A 22,786-nucleotide genomic window follows, 5' to 3' on the forward strand; every position below is an offset into this window, starting at 1 on the left:
AGAGCCTGACCACAAGGAACCTATTTGAAAGGGGAAATTAGAATCTTCAATCAAAGGTAAAATAATAATAATAGCCATAAAAGAAGGATTGGAGCCAGGGGATTCAGGAGGTTTTGCAGCTGGGCTTGCAGCCCTGCAGAAGGAGAGGGCTGCTTTGGCCGGGGAGGGAGCTCACGTCAAAGAACTACAGAAATGGTTTACTCTGGGAAGAGCTGATGAGATAGCACGGACGCCAAAAAGCTCAATCTGGCACTAAAATGAAGAACATTTTTTGTCTATTTTTTTCTACCAGTTGTTTTGTTCCCCCAAATGCAGTAAGAAATATTTTAGGAACTCCAATGAAAGGGTTCATACACCAAATGAGAATTTTGAAGTTCATAATTTTCAGTTATTTCATATGGTGGATTTCATTTGTTTGAATGGTATTCAATACTGTTCCACTACTGCATGGAGAAACATCCCCAACACATGCAGTTTCCCTTTAAGAAAAGACTCGGGTCCTGCTTTTCAGATGGTCATTCAGTGATACAAACCTGTAGGACTGAGATAAATTGCTCCAGGAAACATTTTCCTCTTGGAAAATCACAGATGAGACTAAATGAGACATTTTATATATATAGTAGCAAACAGTCATAGGTACATTTCATTTTGAAGGTCCCATCTGTCTTGCAACCCAAACAGGTTTTGACGCTGCAGAGTGATTGCAGGGTTTCAGGACGTAGGAAGAGCCAGGGATGCACAACAGGATGCTGACAAACTCACTATATTTTTACTGTTTGGGAATTTTTTAAAAGCAAAAATGTAATCAGAACTGTAATTATGCCTCTTGACTTATGCGACCATTGTATTTTGCAAAGTATAACTTGAATACTTCAGCCCAACATTTAAATATAACTGCAGCTTTTATAACAAAAGGGACCCGGCAAAGCTTTTTGCTTTTTTTTAAAATATTTTTTTTTTTTGCCAGGATTAGAGTTTTAATTGATATCATTATAGCTCAAAGTTTGAACATGATGGGAATAATGACTCTGGTGTTTTTCAGCACCTTATTATTCATTTTACATCTTTATGTCAGCTATGTGCCCAAGTCCACAGAGTCTGTAATATTTGAATTAATAATGTAAATTTAACTATTGCCATTAAAGCAAAGAGCTAATTAGGTCCCTGCTTGCTGACTGGCAGTATGATGCAATGAGTAAAATGCTTTGAGCTGATAGCTAACACTGCCAGGAAAATGTGAATTGAGTTCACTTGAGATTAAACAACCTCCAAGACTACAGAGGAGGGGAAAATTAAAAGTGTCTCATCTCATTTTTCTTAAAAACAAAACAAAACAAACAAAACAAAACAAGAAACCAATCCATGAAGAGACACGGATAGCTCATCATATGGCTCAGAACAAGATTTCCGAGATGTTTTGCAATTATTTTGTGCCTTCCATTCCGTGGCTTTCCTTCCAAGCTCCTGGTGGGGATGCAGTTTTTCTCAGGCATCAGTTAGCATGTTGGCCTTCTTCCATAGTTTTCACCTTCTACACCAAAGAGGCCAGCAAGCTGAACTTTACCTGTTTTATAAACACCTCTTTTAAGTAAACCCTAGCATTAAAAAAAAAAAAAAAGCTTGAACGATACTTCTTTTTTTATTTCTTGCCATTATTCTCATTTCAGAAAAACAGCCAAAAACAAATAGCAGAAATGGAGAGGAGAGGCAAAATAATGGTTATTTCAAGTTCAGGTAAGGAAAATCTGTCCTGTAACTTGTAGAAGTAGAAAAATGGTGCACAAAGGCATAAGCACGTACAGGTTTCCCGCCGTCTGCAGGGAGAGCACTCCTACGAAATCCTGCATAAGCCAAAGCAATAGAAATAAAGCAAGAAGCAATTACCATTAATTAATATGGAAAAATTGTTGAGCATTCCCAGCCCCCCAAAATAACCTCTTGTAGGCTTTTCTCATACCTTAGGACACATCTTGCTAATGGATGCACAAAATAAATTGAGATAAAGCACAGATGCTCTCAGACACGGTTCAGAGCTGCAGCGGCTGGGCCTGAGATGCCGAGCGTGGTCCTGGGGAAGGAGCGAGCTGGGGCTGCTCCTGCTGCTACTTGTGCTTTTGGCTTTTTTTCCCCAAAAAATCCAAATCCTCATCAGATTTGAGTTAGCAAGAGCAGCTACTAATTAGGTGTTTCATAAAAGCAAAGTGGCATAACATGAACTTTCGGAAAGCAGGGACTACCTGTACTCCACTTACTAGAGCAGAGCCTTCGCGATGGTCAGAACAAGGCCGGGACTTTCTCACACGCTGGGGTTTCCTCTAGAAATGGGCATGGCCTTGCCCAGCGCTGCACACCAGCTCAGTGGGAGTGCTTCCAGAAGCCTGCAAGAGGCCAGCCTCTCCCCATCTCTCGGGGCTGACCTAGCTGGTGGCTGCTCGCACACCTAGTGGGACGCCAGGGTGACCTGGCCGGAGAGGCCATGGAGCAATAATTGGATGTGAAGTAGAATGAGGGACTTGGCTCAGCATGCTTCTTCAGGCTTTTTCAAAATAAGTTTTGAATGTAATAAAAGGTGAACGTGCTCACTGAGGGATAGTTTCATTTGCTATGTGGAAAGACTGTTTTTAAGAACACTCTTACTCCGAGAAAAGCAATCATTTAGTTGGATTGCTCCAACCTAACACCATTAAATATTTGCCTCATTTAATTTTGTCAAATGACGGTTCATACATCTGTACTGATGAACTCATTTGCTAGGAGTACTTACTCACAGCAACTTTACTCATGCTCTTGTGTACTCTCAGCCATCTCCCTCCCTTTCTCCCTGTTTCTAAAGCGTCTTAGCATGATTTCCTAAGAATAAGTTGGTCTGGTTGTCCATTGTTGCGGAAGGCCCTCCCATGACCAATACTGCAGAACCCCATTGACCAAAAGCATTGTTTACCTTTATCTCCAAGTTGGCAAGGAGCTGGCACTAAAGTGGCAGACGGAATAGGAGTTTTTTTTAAAAATATATTTTATTTATTTATTCATGAGAGACACACACACAGAGAGAGAGAGAGAGAGAGAGAGAGAGAGAGGCAGAGACACAGGCAGAGGGAGAAGCAGGCTCCATGCAGGGAGCCTGACGTGGGACTCGATCCTGGGTCTCCAGGATCACACCCCAGGCCGAAGGCAGAGCTGAGCCACCGGGGCTGCCCGGAATAGTTTTAATTACTAAAAGGCTATGCTTGCTAAAGGTACTGGCCAAACTAGTCTTCGGGAACTTGTCCATACACTATTACTGTTTTCTGTTTCAGACCAAAAATTCCTTTTTATTTTATAAGATTGGACTGTTTAACCCTGCTAGAAACAATATTGCATAGTGGTTTATAAAACTAACAGCGGCTATGTATTGAGAGGTTACTATGGCTTCACACACACAATGTCACCTAATTTGCAGGACAATTCCATGACTGGCTTTCGAGTCAGACAGCTCAGTTGCCCAGCTTTGGAACTTAGTTCTCTATCTGTAAAATGGGATAATAATACCTCATTGGATTTTTGTGAGGATCAAATGAAATCCTGCATGTAAATTTGTAAATTGAATAAAAGCATACCCTGCAGCCTCACTAAATGGTGCTTACATGAATCACTTATTAGGAAGCACGAGGCTGTTGTTCCTGTGCTACCGGGGTTTGGTAGCTACAGTCAAAGAGTGATCGCACATTATGCTCATGCTTGGAGAGCGAAATTGGCTGGCCCTTTTGAAAATAGCACCCTTTCTAAAAAGATTTATTGGTTTGTTTCAGAAAGAGATAGAGCATGAGCATGAGCATGAGAGTGGGGTGAAGGGCACAGGGAGAGGGTGAGGGGGTGAAGGGCAGAGGGAGAGAGAGAGAATCTTAAGCCAACTCTACACTGAGCGGAGCCTGAGGGTGGGGCTCCATTTCATGACCCTTAGATCACGACTTGAGCCCAAACCAAGAGTTGTGCGCTTAGCCAATGGAGCCACCCAGATGCCTGAAAATAATCCCCTTTCAAGAGAAGGCTGTATTAGAAAGACTCTATTAAGTTTGTTATTTCAAACCTTCCTCTGGGGTGAATACCATTGCAGAATCTTTCTGAAAATTCCCAGTGGGCCCCCAGAATTGAGCTGCTAACGCACCCTTGATTCGATATGCCAGTATGAATTAACCACAACTCTTTTGGTAGATACTTAGGTTGTTATCAGTTTTAAGATACTTTAAATCATATTGTGGTTAATATATTTATAATCATATTTTTCTTACATTCTAGATGATTTTCTCAGAAACGATTCCCAGAGATGAAAGATAATGACTGGGTTTAAAAGTTGAGCATTTTTATGCATCTTGATATATATTTCCACATTCCTCTCGAACTGATCATGCATTGTGCAAATAGTTTTACCAAACTCTAGTACAAGCTTGAGTTCTTTTCTCTTAGAGAAAATCTCCAACTCGAAACTCTTTGCTAAAAGAGCACTACACTGAATGGTGTAAGTGTCTATTGGAGGGTACCATAATGAAATATGGTACTCAAAACTCCCAAGAATCCTTGGAAGTTGGAAGTCAAGGAAGAATTGCCATGTTGGACATAGGACCTGCAGGCTGTTGTGAAGAACTACATGAAAACCAGGATAACTCATAGGATCCCCAAGAAGACAAGAATAGCCAACACTGATTAAGATCTTTACCGGATTGTCTCATTAAATCCTCCCCAAATATCCATTTTACAGTTGAGAGAACATTACTAGCATCTAAAAGCAAAATTTCCAAGGGGAAGAGACAGGTCATAATAATCAGTTTAATTTTCTTTTTTGTATCCAAACTAGTAACTAATAACCACAGTACTTTCTCCAAAAGACGTGTGGGGCGTCAGGCATCAGAGGTGATGGTGGGGGTAGGGGAGAATCATCTATGAGTTTAAACAAGGAAGAAAAGGAAGAAGAAGAAAGGCAGTTGAACTGTCCCCTCTCCAGAAGACTTCAGAGGTGTCTATGTCACCATGACCGCGATCCTTTGGGTCAGCAAGACCCCTTGGGTCTGCAAGCTTTGCAGAATGGAAACAGCCAACTCTCTGCAAACATTGTCAGGCACTGGAGTTCACAGTGCCAATGGGCTGGCCTTTCCTGCAGCATTTCTCCATCTGCGAACCACAAAAACATATACATTCCTGTCCAGATCAGACTCCTGAGCTTTCTAGTTCACCTTTTCTTTCCTGAACAAGCATATTTATCATGGTCAACGTGAGAGAAATGCCCTTTTTCTGTGCAATTCTCTTTTGTCCCTCTTCCCACGCCTTAGTCCATCTAAAGAGCACAAGACTCAGTGACATTTTGTAGGATTTACCTCTGAGACTGGTGTCGTAAAAACAGCTGGGAGTATGAATGTATCCGGGTATTAACCACTGTCTTGTGGGGGGGGGGGGTGTCTTTCCATTGATTTTTACTTCTGAGTTCACAGGAAGACCTGGTGTGCTAACTTTGACTCAATGTTGAGATATAAGTATCCTGGGACAGTCTGTATGGAGATAAGAAAAAGGAAAGTAAGGGGGGAAAAGCTGCAGGCTAGCTTCAAAAGTACAAATACAAGCAAAGTGAGCTATCTTAACTGCTTTACTTCACAATAGAGTCGTTTCCTATTAAAAGACTATTTTGTGAACTCCCATTGCTCTCAGAATAAAGCCCAAGCTCCTTGGTGGGGCACACACAGCCCATTCGGTCTTGTCCACCTTCCTCCAGTGGCCACTATTTGCTCCTCATGAGATACACCCTGGTCTTACCCATTTTCAGTGCTAGGATCATATTGCTCTCTTTGCCTTGAAGACTAGAGTCTGTAGTAGTCTGAAGACTGATTCCTCTTCCTTTAGAGCCCTTCTCCTCGTTCCTTCCTTTGTTGCCTGGCTACCTTAAATGCCATCTCTTCCAGGAAGCACTCCCCGACCACCCAAGATCTGGTCATGCTCCTCTCCTATGGGCTCCTATCCATGCCCGTGTACTCTGTCCTTGTCCAAGTGCTTTTCCCACCCATTTGGGTTCCCTAGGGGCACCTGGGTGGCTCAGTCAGTTAAGTGCCAGACTCTTGGTTCTGGCTCAGGTCATGATCTCATGGGTCACGGGATCGAGCCCTGCATTGGGCTACCCACTCTGCAGGGAATCTGCTTGGAAATTCTCTCCCTCTGCTCCACTCCCTACTCGTGCTCGCTCTCTCTTTCTCTCAAGTAAATAAATGAAAATTTTTTTAAATAGAAGAAATTCCCTTTTGCTTATCATTCCCTTATTAGACTGCAAGCGGCTGCAGGATGGAGACTATGTCTTATTCAGTGTTTTCATGCCCATTCAGTGTTTGACTCCAAGAAGGCCCTTCTCTGGTCATTACTGTGGAAGTGTTGACTTGCCTGACAGCTTCTTTAGATGACATGCGCTCTCAGTAAAATGCACTAACTGTATAGAGATTCTTATCCCATTCCTGAATTGCAGGCTGTGAGAATACTTATCACCACCGCACAGCTCTGTGTCCCTCTTTCTTATAAACACACTCATACATAGTCACATTGTTAAGCTACGTCGTTGAACTAGACTGTTGCCGACAACACCACTTCATGCCCCAAAGGAGCATCCACATGGCATTTACCCAGAAAACATGGTTACTGGCTCTACTAACTAATCTAGGCAATTTGGTAAGGAATTGGCGTAAGCTTAAATGGAAGGAGGATGAAACAATATCCTCCTCCTTCCATCCTAAATAGCTGGATTTGGGTTCCTAAGCTGGATATGGGAACCCTCAGAAAGGGCACCTCAGAAACCTCCTGTTAGTTGGGGGAAGGTGGCAGGCGGGGGGAGGGTTTTTTTGTTGTTGTCCACCTCGTTTTCAAAATTCGGCTAAGACCCGAATAGATAAACACAAAATGTACTATAGAAGCAGCCTATTATTCTTGAGGTGACTGTGAGCGTCCCCAGGACCTTGCAAATCATCGATGAGAAACGCAACATACTTTCAAAGAATTAAAATGGCCCAACTTCAAAGAGTGGCTTTGTTGAGAGCCACCTGGTGACAATTTCTTTAGTCCTCCTGTCTGGATAGAGAGTGGGAGCCACTACTTACCACCTCGCTCCTGCCCTCTTAACCCATCGCTTGTTACATTAAGGTAGGAAAGTTTTATGCGTATAATTTGTGAAGTTCTCTTAAGCAGACAGTGCTATATAAATGTGAAATGCTGTTATTAATAATAAAGGTTGGCTCACCTAAGAATACTGTAGAATTAAAGTAATGAGATTCTATTTTTAGGCAGACTTGCCAATAACATGCAAGTATGATAAGGCTGTGATTTAAAGCTCGCTTTAACCTTCCACTGCTCCAAAGAGTACATTTTCTGGGCTGACTACACAGCAGTCAGCCGCCCAGAGCTCTATTAACACTAATGGTGGATCCGCACTTGAATCCCAGCATGTCCAGCTAAAAATAGGCTTCGGTCTTTGAGACATGGGAGCACATCTCACAGATAACCTGCTTTCACAAAATATAGATTGGCCTCTTCAGCCACCACCTCCCATACCCTGATCACTGTCTTGGAAATGATCAAAAGGCTTCTAGAATGTGTTTGGAGATTTCCGTACAACTGTAACTAGGTAAAGATACAGGATGAGTATGGGAGGCTCAGTGACGCTTATTTTCGATGTGAAAGATACTTAACGAAGGCCCGGGTTCAAAGTGATTCACAACTAGAAAAGAAGTCTCACTCCTCAGGAAAAAAAAAAATAATTAGCTCTTCCTCCACTAATGTTCAGGTCAATGCTTTGTCAATAACAGTAACTCTTCTTCACCAATTTAGTGCAGCCTATAAAGATCGTTATGACTCATAATTACAGATGCAGATTTATGTCAAAATGCATATATAAATCTCTGGTTCTGGCTATGGGTCACCTCTTATCAGAAAAAAGATTTGTGTAAGGAGACACTCTCCTTGATCCCTGTGGGGATTTTTCTCCTTTCAACTTGGGGGCAGAATTATAAGAGTGTGCTACCGATGACACAAATATGACCCAAGGCACGGTGCAGATTCACAGCTGGAGGGACTGGGGAACTGGCTGGCTTTGATGGTGGGAAACGGGGGAGGGCGATGTGGCTGTGGAGATATACTTTCTGGGATTATTGCTCTCTGGCTAAATGAAGACACCTTTTCAACACCTGCAGGCCGGCCACTATAAATCAGAGGAAAGATGATTATCTGAACAGAGGGAGATGGGTTTTAAAATGACTAACACTTCCTGAGGCCAAAGCCTACCGCTTGGTTCAGGGACACAGGGAAGTCTTAGACGTGAGGGGTTATCAACTTCTGTGGAAGCCTGAGTGGTCAGAGGAGATGTCAGTGTGGCCTTGCCCGGGATTCTCATATGCTAGGATTTGTTTTGTGACACATTTCCTGCTAGGAAATCTGAGTTCTGAAACATCACCTGGTCTCCAGAGAACAATCTCCCTGATGGTAGAGGGGCAGGATTTCCTCAGCATCCATGAAGGATGTAAAAGGTGCATTCATCCTCTCTGTGTGAACCGCTAACTGCTGAAAAGCTGCTGGATCATCTACTTAGTAACTGTTTAAATGCTGGATCTGGGATATTACCAAGAGTGTGCCCAGGATTCCCCTTTTTTCCTACCCACAGATCTCAGCTCTATGTATCCCCACAACCGATGTTCAATGCGGCAACTCTCCAACAGTGTTCATAAAATACATAAGGTCAACACATGCCTACCCCGTGACAATCGGTTCTACTTCTGGGGCTACGTGCAGAAGAAGCAAGGGCACATGTCCACAAGAGGACTCGTATAAGGTTATTCATTACAGCTTTGCTCCTAATAGGCCTAGGCCTGGCGACAGCCCAAATGCCCATCGACAGGCGAATGGGTATCCAGACTGTCCTATATCCCTGCATTCAGCAAGAAGAAGAACGGACTACCTGATGGTAGAGGGGTGAGGGTGTGTACACGACACAGAAGAATCCCAAAAGATGTTATAGTGCGTGAAAGCAGTCAGACACAAAAGAGTCCATAACGTGTGATTCCATTTATACGGATTTCAAGGACAGGGGCGAGGGCTATTGACTAGTAAGGTGCACGAGGGAACTCTCCGGGTGATGAAAATGTTTTATATCCTAATCTGGGCAGTGGTTAACTTGATACATAATATGGGAAAAAAAATCACTGGGCTGTATACTTAAGATTTGTGCATTATACTGTTTGTAAATTATAGCTTAATACATAAAAAATTTAAAAAGCTATCTGAAAAAAAAATCTGCAGAGCAAAAATACATGCTCTCCCTTTGCAGGAACAATCACCGAACAGACAAAGATAAAATCAGGAAGATATTCTAAAGAGTAAATGAAAAAAGGATAAATGAAAACACATGAACCTTTCACCTCTTCTCACTTTTATCACAGGACATGAAAATGCCGGGGCTGAGGAAACTAAAATCATTATATGATATGCTTGGGAATTCACCGAGAGCTCTTCAAGGCCTTGTTTTCAGAATGTTCCTGTTAAATGAGGGAGTGCTTCATTTGCAAGTTTCTCCTTAGGAAATGGTGGTGTTTAAACATAAACAGTCAGGAAATAGATATTTTAGGTTGATTCATCACTTGCCTAAGCCAGAGATCAATTAGTTAATGATACTGTTGGCCTCCAGCATGCTTCAGTAAAACGTATTTCATTCTCTTGAATATTTAGATTAATTGAGGTATGAGGCTACCGTGTTTTTATGACCAAAAAAATTGATATTAAATACACATTTCCCATTTTTCATACAATACACCTCAATTCTTTAGCATTTGTCTTTTGAGAGAGACTTTCAAGTTGTTAAAGGAAGTCTTTGGGGTACTTGTCTTCCTGTGTCGCTAATGAAACAAAGAAGGCTTATTTTTCAAGAACGATCATGACAGAGTTTCCACATGGTGTCTGCTCCTCATTATTCCGTTGACATTTCCATTTCTGGAATTCTAATGTTTCTCTGAAATGGTTAGCGACATTTATAAAATACTTGCAGAATTTCCAAACAGACCCTAGAGATCACCCAAGTCCCTACCCCTCAATTAGGATGAGGAAACGGAGATCAAGAAAGGTCAAGTGACTGGCCCAGGGCTCGACTTCTTGGGCTGACTTCTTGTGTGGAATTTGGATGCCTCTCTTGAACTGCCTGGTAACAGCAGATTCTCTGATCAAAGAGATACTTCCCCCTGCACTGTTCGTGAGCATGAGCTCGTTGTCTAGAATGAGGACTCCATGGAAAGATGGTCTTCAGGACCTAGGGTAGTACGGAGTCTGGGAAATTCTGTTTCCAAGCTCTGGACAGTTTCCCTGCAGTGAAGCTTGTGTCACTAACATTAGCCTAAGCCTATCTTTCTTCCCAGTAATACCCCGTGTGGAACTCCCTGGATCAATGTAATGTAGAACATGTGGCTTGGGACCTGCATTGCCTGGGTTCACTTCAGCCCGCATTGCTTACGAGCTGTGCAGCAGTTACCTGCAGTCCTAGGTTCAGGTTCCTCATCTGGAAAATGGGGATAATAATAGTATCTTACCTCCTTTTTTTTAGGTTTAAATTAAATGATGCAAGTCAAGTCAGCCTGGTCCTTAACAAAGAGTCAATAAAGGGTAGCTATCAGGTCATTTTGAAATTCCCCAAAAGAGAGTTCTACTCCATTTTATTTTGCCTGATATTCCTACTGGCACATTTTTGTACCTGCAGCTCAATGCCCAGAAGACCTCCTCACCCCACCTCTCTGAGCCCTTTCTCAGCTTCATATCTCTCACCAGTTGCTGCTTTGTCCTCCACACACACCCCTCATCTGATTTTTTGTGGCCTGCACAGCTCATCGTGCACATTTCAGCACTTGGCACTTGATTTTATATCTTCATCTGATGTGAGCTTTCAGAAGGCAAGAGCTATTGAATGCATTTCTTTTGCATCTCTAACAGGACCTGGCATAGTGTGAGGCATGTAGCCGGTGCTTGAAAATCACTGTATCAAAGAATTGAAATAGAGAAACTTAAAAATATTAAGTTTTGATTCCAGGGATGGTTGGTAAACTATTGCAACAGATATTTTCTATAAAATCATATTCAAAAAAATATTTTATATAGCAGAAGTACCATAGCCCCAAACAAACAAAAATGAAAAAGCCAAAACCTTGCCTGGAGCAGAATTATGACTTTCATAATAATCCAAATCCTGAAAATCTGGTGCTTTCTTTTGGTTCTGCTATAGTGCATGCAATCTAATAGTAAGACTGAGCTCCTGTTTCTGATTTATGTATCAAATAATGACCTGAGGCCAAAAAGAACATATGAAACAATATCTCCAATTCTTGTTCATAGTCATACTCTTTTTAAATACCAAAAAGTAACAGAGCCAGCAAGAATATACAACAGCAATGGTAAGATTTATGGTTTATGGCTAACATTTTACATATATTTGTGTAAATAGAGAAATAGAGAAATAGAGATTGTCTTGTCAAATTTTTCAAAAAAGTCCCCCAACTACATGGGCTTTGTGGTCATACCGTACCGAGTCCCTTCATTCCCTTTTTGATGCTATGATTCCCTAGTGTCCATTTCACAAAAGATCTTTCGCAAGTACACTTAAGAATGTAGAACTGTTTGGACTGTTGCCATTTACACTGAAACTTTAACCTTCTCAAGGCCTTGGTCCAATTTTGTGATTTATTTAAACGATAAATATTTTTTTTCCTGTTTACATGAATTCATTGCTAACTTAGGCATCAGCATTTTACTTTTTTGTGTAATTCCTAGGTAGCAGCCAAGATGTCCTGAGTGCCAGAAGAAACAAAGCCAGGCAATACGTAGTTCCTCCACTTTCTGTTGCTAAGTGATGGTGCTTGGCAGGAGTAAGAACTGTCAGGAAACCATCCTCTGCAAAGAGTTTTGCTTACCAAGTTTGCTTACTCAGGGTGCCAGCGTTCACCTGAAGTTGCTAGAATAACGCACACGTAAACACACACTATTAGTAACATACAGGGCATTTATGATATTCTCTTCCAATCTTTCTTCATTCACTCATCTATTCAACAGGTATCGAATGCCTACTGTGTACCATTGTGGGACACAGAGCCCAAAAGCAAGCACAGACCGGCCCCCCTCTTGCCTTCATGGTGCCTAATTTTAAGACCTTCTTTTGCCTTGAGCCTCTCAGAGCTTGATCCTTTGAGCAAAGGAGATCCTTTGCCTCTGTTCCATGATTAGGTTTTGACAAAGTAGCAGATAACTCTGCATTCCTGTGGCCAGTGTTTTCATTTCAGCATTACTTGTTTTATGTTATATTGACCAGACATGTCTCATACTTAAAATGTAGTCCAGGCATATATTAATTACTTTTTTTTTTAAATATTTTTTTTCTTTATTTATTTATGATAGTCACACACAGAGAGAGAGAGAGGCAGAGACACAGGCAGAGGGAGAAGCAGGCTCCATGCACCGGGAGCCCGACGTGGGATTCGATCCCGGGTCTCCAGGATCGCGCCCTGGGCCAAAGGCAGGCGCCAAACTGCTGCGCCACCCAGGGATCCCTATTAATTACTTTTTAAAGTCTGGTATCCTTTCTTTAGAGCCTTTGCCGTGGAGGTGTTTTCTTAATAAAGTGTATAAGGGGAGCGTTTTTTTCTAATGAAGAAAATTGGAAAAAGAAAAAAAAGAAAATTGGAATTATTTTAATGTACCTTATGGGTCTAAGTGTCTGTGATACTTGGACAATTAGCAAATGGATTGATGGTCCCATTAATGCTTTGTGGAGGCTAGTGTTTGCAGTAAATTGTCTTTTACTTTTTTATATTTATTGTTTTAGGGAGACAGAGAGAGCATGTAGGCAAGTGGGCAGGGGTGCAGAGGGAGAGGGAGAGAGAGAATCTTAAGCAGGCTTTATGCCCAGCAGGAGTCCAACTTGCGGCTCCATCTCATGACCCTGAGATCATGACCTGAGCTGAAATCAAGAGTAGACACTTAACTGACTCAGCCACCCAGGCACCCATCTTTTACTTTTTTTGTGTTCAAAAATGCAATCCATTTATTGTATTATCTGCACTCCCCATGCTTCTCTTTGCTATTATAACATATGTTAGTGATAGTATTTGGGGTCTAATGGTCATATATGGACTTCCATGTTCAAATATGAATGATGAGCATAATGTAAAGATCACTACGTTTTTGACTCTCAGCAGGACTAGTTAACAGAGTGAATGGTTTAGTTTGCACACAAAAATTGGTAGCAACCTGTATCGTGCTCAGTGGAGCAGAACTCAGGAGACATCCTAAGGTGTTCATTGTTCCTTTAGGGGATGGTGATTTGATGAAGTAATGGCAAAGGTGGGTATCGTGATTAAGATTAAGTAGGATTTCTCTGCAGCGTAGAAGTTATTTTCAGAACAGTTAATGGTATGTTCATCCCCCTGACCACAGTGAGATTAACAGGAAGTGAAGAAATCACTGCTAATTGACAGTGTTCAAAAACTAGAGGAACACACAAGCCCTTTTTTGTTTTAAAGGGCCGTTTATCTTAAGCACTACTCATGACTGCCCTACATCTTCCCACTCTAAAGAGGCAGTCAGTTGTTTCTATCACACATATGCATTTCAGAATAGCTATGTAGGAATGTAATTTGAAGCAAAGAGCAGTTGGGAAGTTATGAATTGCAATTATGAGTGGAAGCCATGGATTGTAGCCAAAACTCAGTTGGGTCTATATTTATAAATCTGAAATAGATTTTGGAATTTACCTCTAAACATTTCTGAAGAATTTCCTTTCTTTCTCAAAGTCCGAAGAATGACTCCCTTCACTGTTGATGGGACTGAACCAAATGAAAATAATAAAATAATATAAGAATTACAAAATAAAAACGGTAATCCTTATAGATCATTTTCCATTTGTCAAATATATGCAAAGTACAAAAACTGTTTTATTTAACTATTATCTTAACCCTACGAGTCTAGCGCATTTTAATAACCCTTCTACAGCTGAGGAAATTGAGGCAGGGAGAGATTAAAACTCCCACAAGCTCACATAGCTAGTATGTGAGGGATGGGGGGGCCTCCATCGCCTGTGCCTTTAACAGTCTTTTTACAATGCCTGTCAGGTTTCGGCAAAACAAAATAAAATTCTGTATTATGCTTTTTCATCTCATGGTTTTTATTCAAAGGTCAAATCCACATTCTCTTCCAGATGGACAGTTGTGGTTCTATGGGAAGGATGGTTCACGATTCTTTTCAAAGCCCTCTTTGACTGAAAGGGCTTATATCCAACTTCAAAAGTTGCCCAATCTGAGTAGCTTAAAATTATCTGCTGCTTACTTGCAACCTTTTTAGTAAATACCCTCTGGCTTGGGGTAGCTTTGGTATTTCATATTTAATAAAAGTGTCTGCTACCTGCCCTTAGAAAATTTCTTGGTTTTATGTCTCCCAGACTGCTTGTTGCTGAGGGCAAATTGTGGAATGGAGACTGGTGGAATTTCACCGTGCTGCAGAAATTAGGAGCGACTACAACATTAAAAGCAACAGCAGGTACTATAAATCTGAACTTTGGGGAAAAAAAGAATACAAGTAAAACATGGGAATGTATAGGCTGCTACATTGCCAAGCTGAAGACAGTTTTCCTAAAGAGACAATTAAGCCTTTCTACAAAGAAATCATTTTTTATTTTGGATTGCATTTAAAATCTGAAGGCACAATGCAGATTTCTCAACAGTTAATCATTCAGTCAATTTCTGCAAAGCCATTTCATCTCTTTGGGGCACCTCTCTTTTTCCAATATTTTAAAAAGCAGATTTTCTCATTATCAAAGTAATTCGTATTTGTTGTAGAACATCTAGAAATAGACAGATAACCCCAAATATCACAACACAGAGATATATACTGTTAACAGTTTAGTGTAGAGCCTTCCAACATTTGTTTTACACACACATAATTTTTGATGTTATCTGTTCTTGTCACTTATCAATATATTATAAAATCTTTTCATTTTGTTAAATATTCTTTGATAGTATCATTTAATGATGATTATGCCATTCCTTAACCAAACCAGTATGCTGGGAATTGAAATTGTTTCCAGGTTTACACCATTATAAATAATGCTGCAATGAACACATTTGTAGTTAACTCTTGGTATGCATCCATGGTTGTTGTCTTTAGGAGAAATTCCTAGCACTGGCCATGTTGATACCAAGTGTTTGCAAAATAACCTATGCAATTACTCCTCCGGAAAGGCACCAATTTACATTCACACAGTATGGCATTTCTGATTTTTTTCTTTTTTTTTAGTATTTTTTGGTGAGCTCTTATTTCTATACCAGAAAAGCAGGGCTCCTCTTTATCTGGGTGTCCAGCAGATAGGGGATGAAAGGACGTAGTTGCTCAGTCACCTTTCTATTCATTTCCATCTCTACCTCAGGCTTTGTATTTTGCTCTGTTGTATTTTGGTAAGGTTGTCATAAAGGAAAGAGAAATGGTAGGAGAGCAGGGTGAGGAAAAAGTAAACACAGTCTCCTCAATCTGCTTCTTTAGGATATAGTGTTTTCCTTGTAACAGACTTATAATGGGGGATGGGGAGTGTGCTCTTTATTTTTATTCATTTTCAGTTGTAACTAGCATTTGGAACACTGTATTATAGTATGTGAAAGGGACCTAACAAATAAAAAAATCCTGTTGAGGTGTTTCATAGTACTGCCCTACTTGGTGTATCCTTTGCATGGTGGCCTGGGGTTCCCCTTTGGCAAGAATATGCTCCTCATCTGCAATCAAGAATGGCTTGTTCTTGTGAAGAATGACTCTGATCCTTAAAACCACAGAGAAAATATTTAGAAATTGGGCTGGACTCCTGGGATAAAGGTATCTACCCTAAACTCTTAGGGGACTCCTTTATCTTTAAGCAGAGATTTGAAAAATGAAATCCCAGCTTTTTATTTTTAGAAAGCACTTGGAATGATCAATCATTTTTCTTTCCCACATATATCATGTATGAATAAAATAGGGAAACATAAACTAGTCAGGTTTTACCTCAAATATACTAAAATAAAGCAAAATCACTTCTTCAAATACGATATCTATTTTGGATAAAAACAGTGTGGTTTTATGGCATCAGCTCTTCATTATCTAGTTATGCCTATGTGATAGACTACAGGGCAAACTGCTTTAATTCTACATAATTTGCTTGTAGAGCCACACAGAGCAAAAAATACTGCCTTCCTTTCTTTTCTTCTTGTGAACAAGCAAAAGAAATAATTTTGTGTGAAAAATCCTAAGGATTAGATCAGTTGATGTAGTTCATTGAGCACAAAGAAGAAACTAGAGCTTTAATAATAATAATAATCTAGGAAACAGGTATAGTTATAGCAAAATTATGTTTTATAACCCAAATATAAACATAAATGTTGGTTACAGGCCTCCAGAGTAGTTGATAGAAATGGGCTTAGTCCACAGTGTATGGAAACCAGAGTTAATCCTAGAGACAACTGAAAGCCATTTGGTCTATGGATTGCATGAAAATGTGCAAAAAGTGGATTGGATTGATGGACATTCCAAACTCTATTATTTTCAAAAGAAGGTTTTCTTCTATTATGTCTATTCTTTATAAAAGAAACTGATATCACTATATTTTCCTGTGTTCTAAACGTAACCCTTTGCCAAAACCCTTCAATTTAAAATACTCAGCCTATTGCATGTCATATGCCTCTTTTTTAAATTTATTTTTTATTGGAGTTCAATTTGCCAACATATAGAACAACACCCAGTGCTCATCCCATCAAGTGCCCTCCTCAGTGTCATATGCCTCTTCTTAACCTAGACAAATACAGCTGCTTCAGATTCCGTAAGATTTATTAATACGTATTTTTTTGTATTTTCATTTGCTCATCATAATTAGCCCGTGTGTGTTCCTAATTCAATAGTCTTCACTGAACAGGGAATTTTTAGTGATGAAGAACTTCATCAAAACATCAATTCCACCACCTACGCTCCTGGGAGAAAGGAAGACTTTGGAGCTATAAAAATATGCTCTGATGATGTTTGTTAATATAGTTGGAACATTATTATAGACTATAACCAGGCCAATGAACAACCTCACTGATTTGGAGTTAGAACAGTCTTACTCTAGAGTGTGAATACAATAGTGTATAGTGAAATACAAGCCTGTGTTTTCACAGAATGGTAGCCAATCAGAGCCAAAGTAACATACCGATACCTAAAGAAAGCATCTTCCCAAATAAGGAAATATAAATTTCTTATTCCCCCGTATCTCAAGGATATTGGCACAATGTTGGAAAGAAACCAGTTTAACTTTTTGGGGGCTGATTTAAGCTTCTCTGGCTCCTTGAAATAAGAGTAAATACTTTTCTACATTCTATCTAGAGACGAAACCTTTAAGTGAAGCCCAAGAAGAGAATCATGCAAAGCCATGGTTCTCAGACTCTGATACCACTGAAACTCTAGGAGTTTGGCTAAGGTGCTTCAGAATTTCAGTATTTCTGCTTCACCCAGAACAGGCCTGCTTTTACCTGAGCTCTACCTTGGACGTCCTTCTCAGCAACCACTTAAAGGAAGGCTTCCTTAGCAATAATAACAGTGACAACGACAATCATAGAAAAGTACCAGTATCACTGTAAAACTGTGATTTACTTTTTAAAAAAACTTTATTTATTTACTTATTTGACAGAGAGAGAGCACATGCAGAAGCAGAGGGAACAGGAGAGGGAGAAGCAGGCTCCTTGCTAAGCAGGGAGCAGGACTAGGGGCTTGATCCCAGGGGCCCCGGGTCACGACCTGAGCCGAAGGCAGACACTTGACCGACTGAGCCACCCAGGTGCCCCAAGTAAAACTGTGATTTAAATAATGATTAAATTATGACCAGAATCTTAACTCTGCCATCGATGCCAGCATTTAAAGATGGTCTAATACTTTTACAGACTACATTTTGAAAGAAAGATTACAGTAGCCTTGTGTCTAGCACATAACAGGTGCTCAGTAAATATTTACAGAATGAATGAATCAGTGGGTAAAAGAGAGAAGAGAATTACACCAGTGGTATAAAGACCTGAATTCAAATCCTGATTCCTTAAGAGATTCTGGCTTCCTCTCTGGGCCTGTTTCTCAAACTGATCAGCTTCCAGATTAGTTTTGAGATCCCATCCAACATTGCCTGGAATTATGATCAGAAAAATGTGTGTTGTGTTGGAAAGGAAGTCGTAAAGGGAAAGAGCAAGTTTCAAATGCTAAAGGTCAGGCAGGCCAATAAAGATCAAGCCACCAACAGCATCTACAATATCCAGCACAGCCTGCGTAGAAAGCCGAATATGACTTGCTGGTCACAAGCAATTGCACACACATCCTAGGAATACTTTCAGCCCCATTTTAAAAATAAGAAAATGGAAGTTTGGCAAGGCAGGTGATTTTCTTTATATCACCCAAGTGGCAGAGCTGATTTTGGAAACTGAGTCTTTGAACACCATCACTCTGTGGACTCAAATATTTAAAAGGCTTTTACAACCTATTCACTCATGTAAGAGATCACCCATGTGGCAGAAGGATGCGACAGAATTGGGGTGGCCTAGCTCCCCTCTTCCAAGAAGGAGGCTCATAACCTAAATCTCTTAATTCCCGATCCAGAGTTTCATGCATGAAACTTTATGGCCTCTTGAAAGGTGAATGAGTAGATTTGATTCATTGGAAGTCAGAACAGCTTTTTTAAACATTTGGGAATCAAGATAGGTAGTTAGTCTGACTTATAAAATTTTCTTATGGATGTCACCATCAGAAAAATTTATCTAAGCTTAGTATACTGCAAAGCTTATTCAAATCCATCACATCTTCAGATGCAGCTATTGTTAGCTGAGGGTTTTAGCATGAATTCCAGCTGCATCTTATTCATGTGATCTCGGAAAATAGCAATTTGTTTCACTATCACCAAATTTCATCCATTTAAAATAGGTCACCAAGACATCACATTTTTATGAGGTTATTTTTACCATCTCTCTCTTTTTGGGCTGTAGTTTTGCAGGTTATTTTTCTTCTGTGTATTAATGAGAGGAGTTCAGAGTACTGAATTTTGTTTTTTGTTTATTTGTTTATTGAAGTACTGTCATCTTCGAATCTCAGGTAAATAAAAAAATAAAAAATACAAAATGAAATAATGAAATACCTTTTCTGGTCAAGAAAAGATAAATTCTAATTTTATAATAGTAATCAGGAAAGTTTTAAAATGAAAAAGTTCTTCATTTCCTATGTTTGTAAATTGGTATGATCTATACAAGTAACTTAAAAATCACTCAATTATTATTATTATTATTATACCTTAATAGTCCTTTTTATGAGTGTATCTCTGTGTGTACTTTTTTTTTTAAAGTTAGCGCTTTTTTAAAATTTTTTATTTATTTATGATAGGCACACAGTGAGAGAGAGAGAGGCAGAAACACAGGCAGAGGGAGAAGAAGGCTCCATGCACCGGGAGCCTGACGTGGGATTCGATCCCAGGTCTCCAGGATCGCGCCCTGGGCCAAAGGCAGGCGCCAAACCACTGCGCCACCCAGGGATCCCTCTCTGTGTGTATAAATATGCATACATATACCACACATACTCTAGGATAAAAATGAATCATTGAGGGCTTTTTTTTAAAAAAAGATCTTGTCCAATAACTTCACTATCTACATGCATTACCAAGATAATTTTCTGCAAATTAAATATAATAAAGGGGTGGTGGGGATTAAGGAGGGCACCTGTTGTGATGAGCACTGTTGTATGCAAGTGATGAATCACTAAATTCTACTTCTGAAACTATATTAAACTATATGTTAACAACTAAAATTTTTAAATAAAAACGCGAAACAATAAAATAAATTTAAAAAGTAAACAGCAACTATATTCCATTAACAAACTAATAATTGTAAATTCTAACTTGTTCTAATTATTTCTAATAATCTCTGTAGAGACTAATATCTCAAATAGTGTGTATGTGTTGATGATAGAAAGCAGGTTGAAAGTACTGATTTATTACAACCCTTCATTAAGGTTAAAAGCATTCCAGTGAGATGAAGACATCTGCCTTGTATTTTCACATTGCAGAAGAAAAGTTAAGGACAGGAAGAACAAAAAAGAAAAAGAACAATGTGTCAAGTTGAATTCAAGCCAGGTTTGAAGAAAACAATGCTATCTTCATATCTGTAAAAGTTTTTAAGAAAGAAACTTCCCATGCCCATGACTACCATTTATTATTGTGCTATCAAATTATGTTTAATACTGTATAGTAACAGCACAAAATATGCCGTATGTCCCTAAATTATGTTTCAAATTTTTATGCACAGTTAATCAACATATGTATCTTTCAATGTCTTTTATTTAAAAAAAAATTAACAAAGAAAGCTACTACCAGAAAGAATCAAGGTAGGGTAATTACACAGTGTACTGGAAAAAGATTTTTTAAATGGATTGTTTCTTTCCTCTTCTTTCAGAGGTGGGACTGGCTAAGGTTGGCAATTATAGGGTTTAGTGAATAGTCACTTGATATCTTGGAAATCAAAGGAAAAGGCCACTGGAGAGGGGCTGAACTTAGCTGTTGCAGGATTTTTATCTCTCTGAATGAGTGCTACTGACAGGAACCATATGTGTTACATAATATAGCTGAGGAAGAGAACATGGGTGGTTTTCCAAGAAGCTGTGACCTGCCTGTGTACTCATGTCTATCTGTGCGCACATGTGCAAATCTGATGTATTTATGATATTTAATAAACACTTAGGGACTCATGTGAGCTTGGGGACTATGTGTTTGTCCCGTTTAAAAGATTATATGTGAGTATTCAGACTGATTTTGCCTTAGAATTAAAACTGATCTTTGCACTTTGTGGTGCTTGTCACTATAAAAAAAACATTTGTTAAAGTGTGAGGCTTCCTTTGAAATGACAGAAGAAAACTTAATTGGTTCCTAACTAAGCTTGTATTTAGCCCACTTAAAAATAAAAAAGAGGCTTAAGCAGAGCTGATGATCACTCAAAACAATCTCACTGAGGTAATCAAATGAGTTTACTTCAGATTGTCATGTCAGGGCTCTTGAATGGCAGATATTTTCCCAGGAAGAGCAGATAGAAGTGGTATCTTAATTCATGTTTTTGTGGCATATCCTTTTTCATTTATTATTTTACTTTTCTCATTTATTATTTATATGCACATATCCCTTTACTTTTAACCTACCTATATTACTATATATGAAGTGTGTTTCTTATAGAAAGCACCTAGTGGGGAGCATGATTTTTTTAATCCATTCTAGTAATCTCTATTTTTTGATTGATGTGTGTAGACCATTTACATTTAATGTAATTATTGAGATGTTCAGATTTAGGTCTATCCTTTTATTTTTTTTCTTTTGGATTACTTGGACTATTTTTGACTATTCCATCTTAATTTATTGTTTTGTTTTTTACTATATATCTTTGTATAAATTTTTAGTGGATGCTCTAAGGATTATAATGTATACACTTAACTTTTTATAATCTGTTTAGACTCAGTACTTTACCATTTCAAATAGAATGTAGAAATCTTACCACCATATCGATCCTCTTATATTCCCCACCCTTATGTTGTAGTTGCCACATATTACATCTACACACATTGAAAATCCTATCAGACAGTGCTATAATCTTTCCTTTTCAAGCATCAGTTTTTAAGAACTCAAGAGAATAGTTTATTACATGTACCCAGATATTTACCATTTCTATTGTATTTCTCTTGTTCCTGAGGTTCCAAGTTTCCTTCTAACATGATTTCCTTTCTTTCTGAAAAAGTTCTTTAGCAGCAAATTATCTTAGTTTTCCTTCATCTAATAATGTTTTGTTTCACTTCATTCCTAAAGGATATTTTCTCTAGATAGAGAATTCTGTGTTGATAATTCTTTCCTTTCCGTACTTGAACACTATTATGCCACCTCCCACTGGTCTCCATGGTTTCTGATGAGAAATCTGCAGTCACTTGAATAAAGCACCTAATCTTTATAGATCCTATAGATAATATCCTGGTTTTCTTGGCTGCTTACAAAATTTTTTCTTCACCTTTAGTTTTCAACAGTTTGGTTATGATGTGTCAAGGCATGGATTTCTTTGAGTTCATCCCATTGAGATTCACTGAGATTCTTGAATCTTTAGGTTTATGTCTTACTAAATTTGGGAAATTTACAGGCATTATCTCTTCAAAATTTTTTAAGCATCACCCCCTTTTGCTTCTTCTGGGACTGAATTGACATGAATATTAGGCTTTTTATTTTCCCATGATACCGGAGTCTCTGTTACTTTTTTCAATCTTGGTTCTCTGCGGTGTTTAATATGCATAATTTCTACTGATCAGTCTTTACATCAGACTGTACGTTATCATCTCCATTCTGCAACTGAACACATCCAGTGAGTTTTTTATTTCAGCTATTGTATTTTTAGTGCTAAAATTTCCATTAGGTTCTTCTTTATATTTTCTGTTTTTCTGTTCACAGTTTTTTCTCTTTAAGAGAATTTATCATTGCTTGTTGGAATATTTTTATAATACCTACTTTAAATTTTATCAGATAATTTGAATTTACATGTCATCTTAGCATTGATGTTTATTGATTGCCCTTTCCCATATGAGTTGAATTATCCTGGTTGTTCATATGCCAAGTAATTTTTAAAAAATATTTTAAAAATTTATTTATTCATGAGAGATGGAGAGAGAGGGGCAGAGGCATAAGCAGAAGGAGAAGCAGGCTCCCCATGGGGAGCCTGAAGCC

The 22,786-nt window shown here is 39.1% G+C and overlaps 1 long non-coding RNA gene across 1 annotated transcript in view; it reads right to left on the bottom strand.

The window, feature by feature from the left end:
- Positions 1–428: 428 nt before the first annotated feature.
- The window catches only part of LOC102151426, a 79,160-nt gene continuing 56,802 nt past the window's right edge, over positions 429–22,786 (bottom strand). The window contains exons 10-12 of the long non-coding RNA XR_005384772.1: positions 13,779–13,850; positions 5,349–5,519; positions 429–1,841 (exon numbers count right to left, since the gene is read on the bottom strand). This is a non-coding gene — a long non-coding RNA (uncharacterized LOC102151426). The remainder of the gene's footprint in view (positions 1,842–5,348; positions 5,520–13,778; positions 13,851–22,786) is intronic.

Source organism: Canis lupus, chromosome 36, assembly GCF_011100685.1.
Source record: "Canis lupus familiaris isolate Mischka breed German Shepherd chromosome 36, alternate assembly UU_Cfam_GSD_1.0, whole genome shotgun sequence".
NCBI classification, from domain to species: domain Eukaryota; kingdom Metazoa; phylum Chordata; class Mammalia; order Carnivora; family Canidae; genus Canis; species Canis lupus.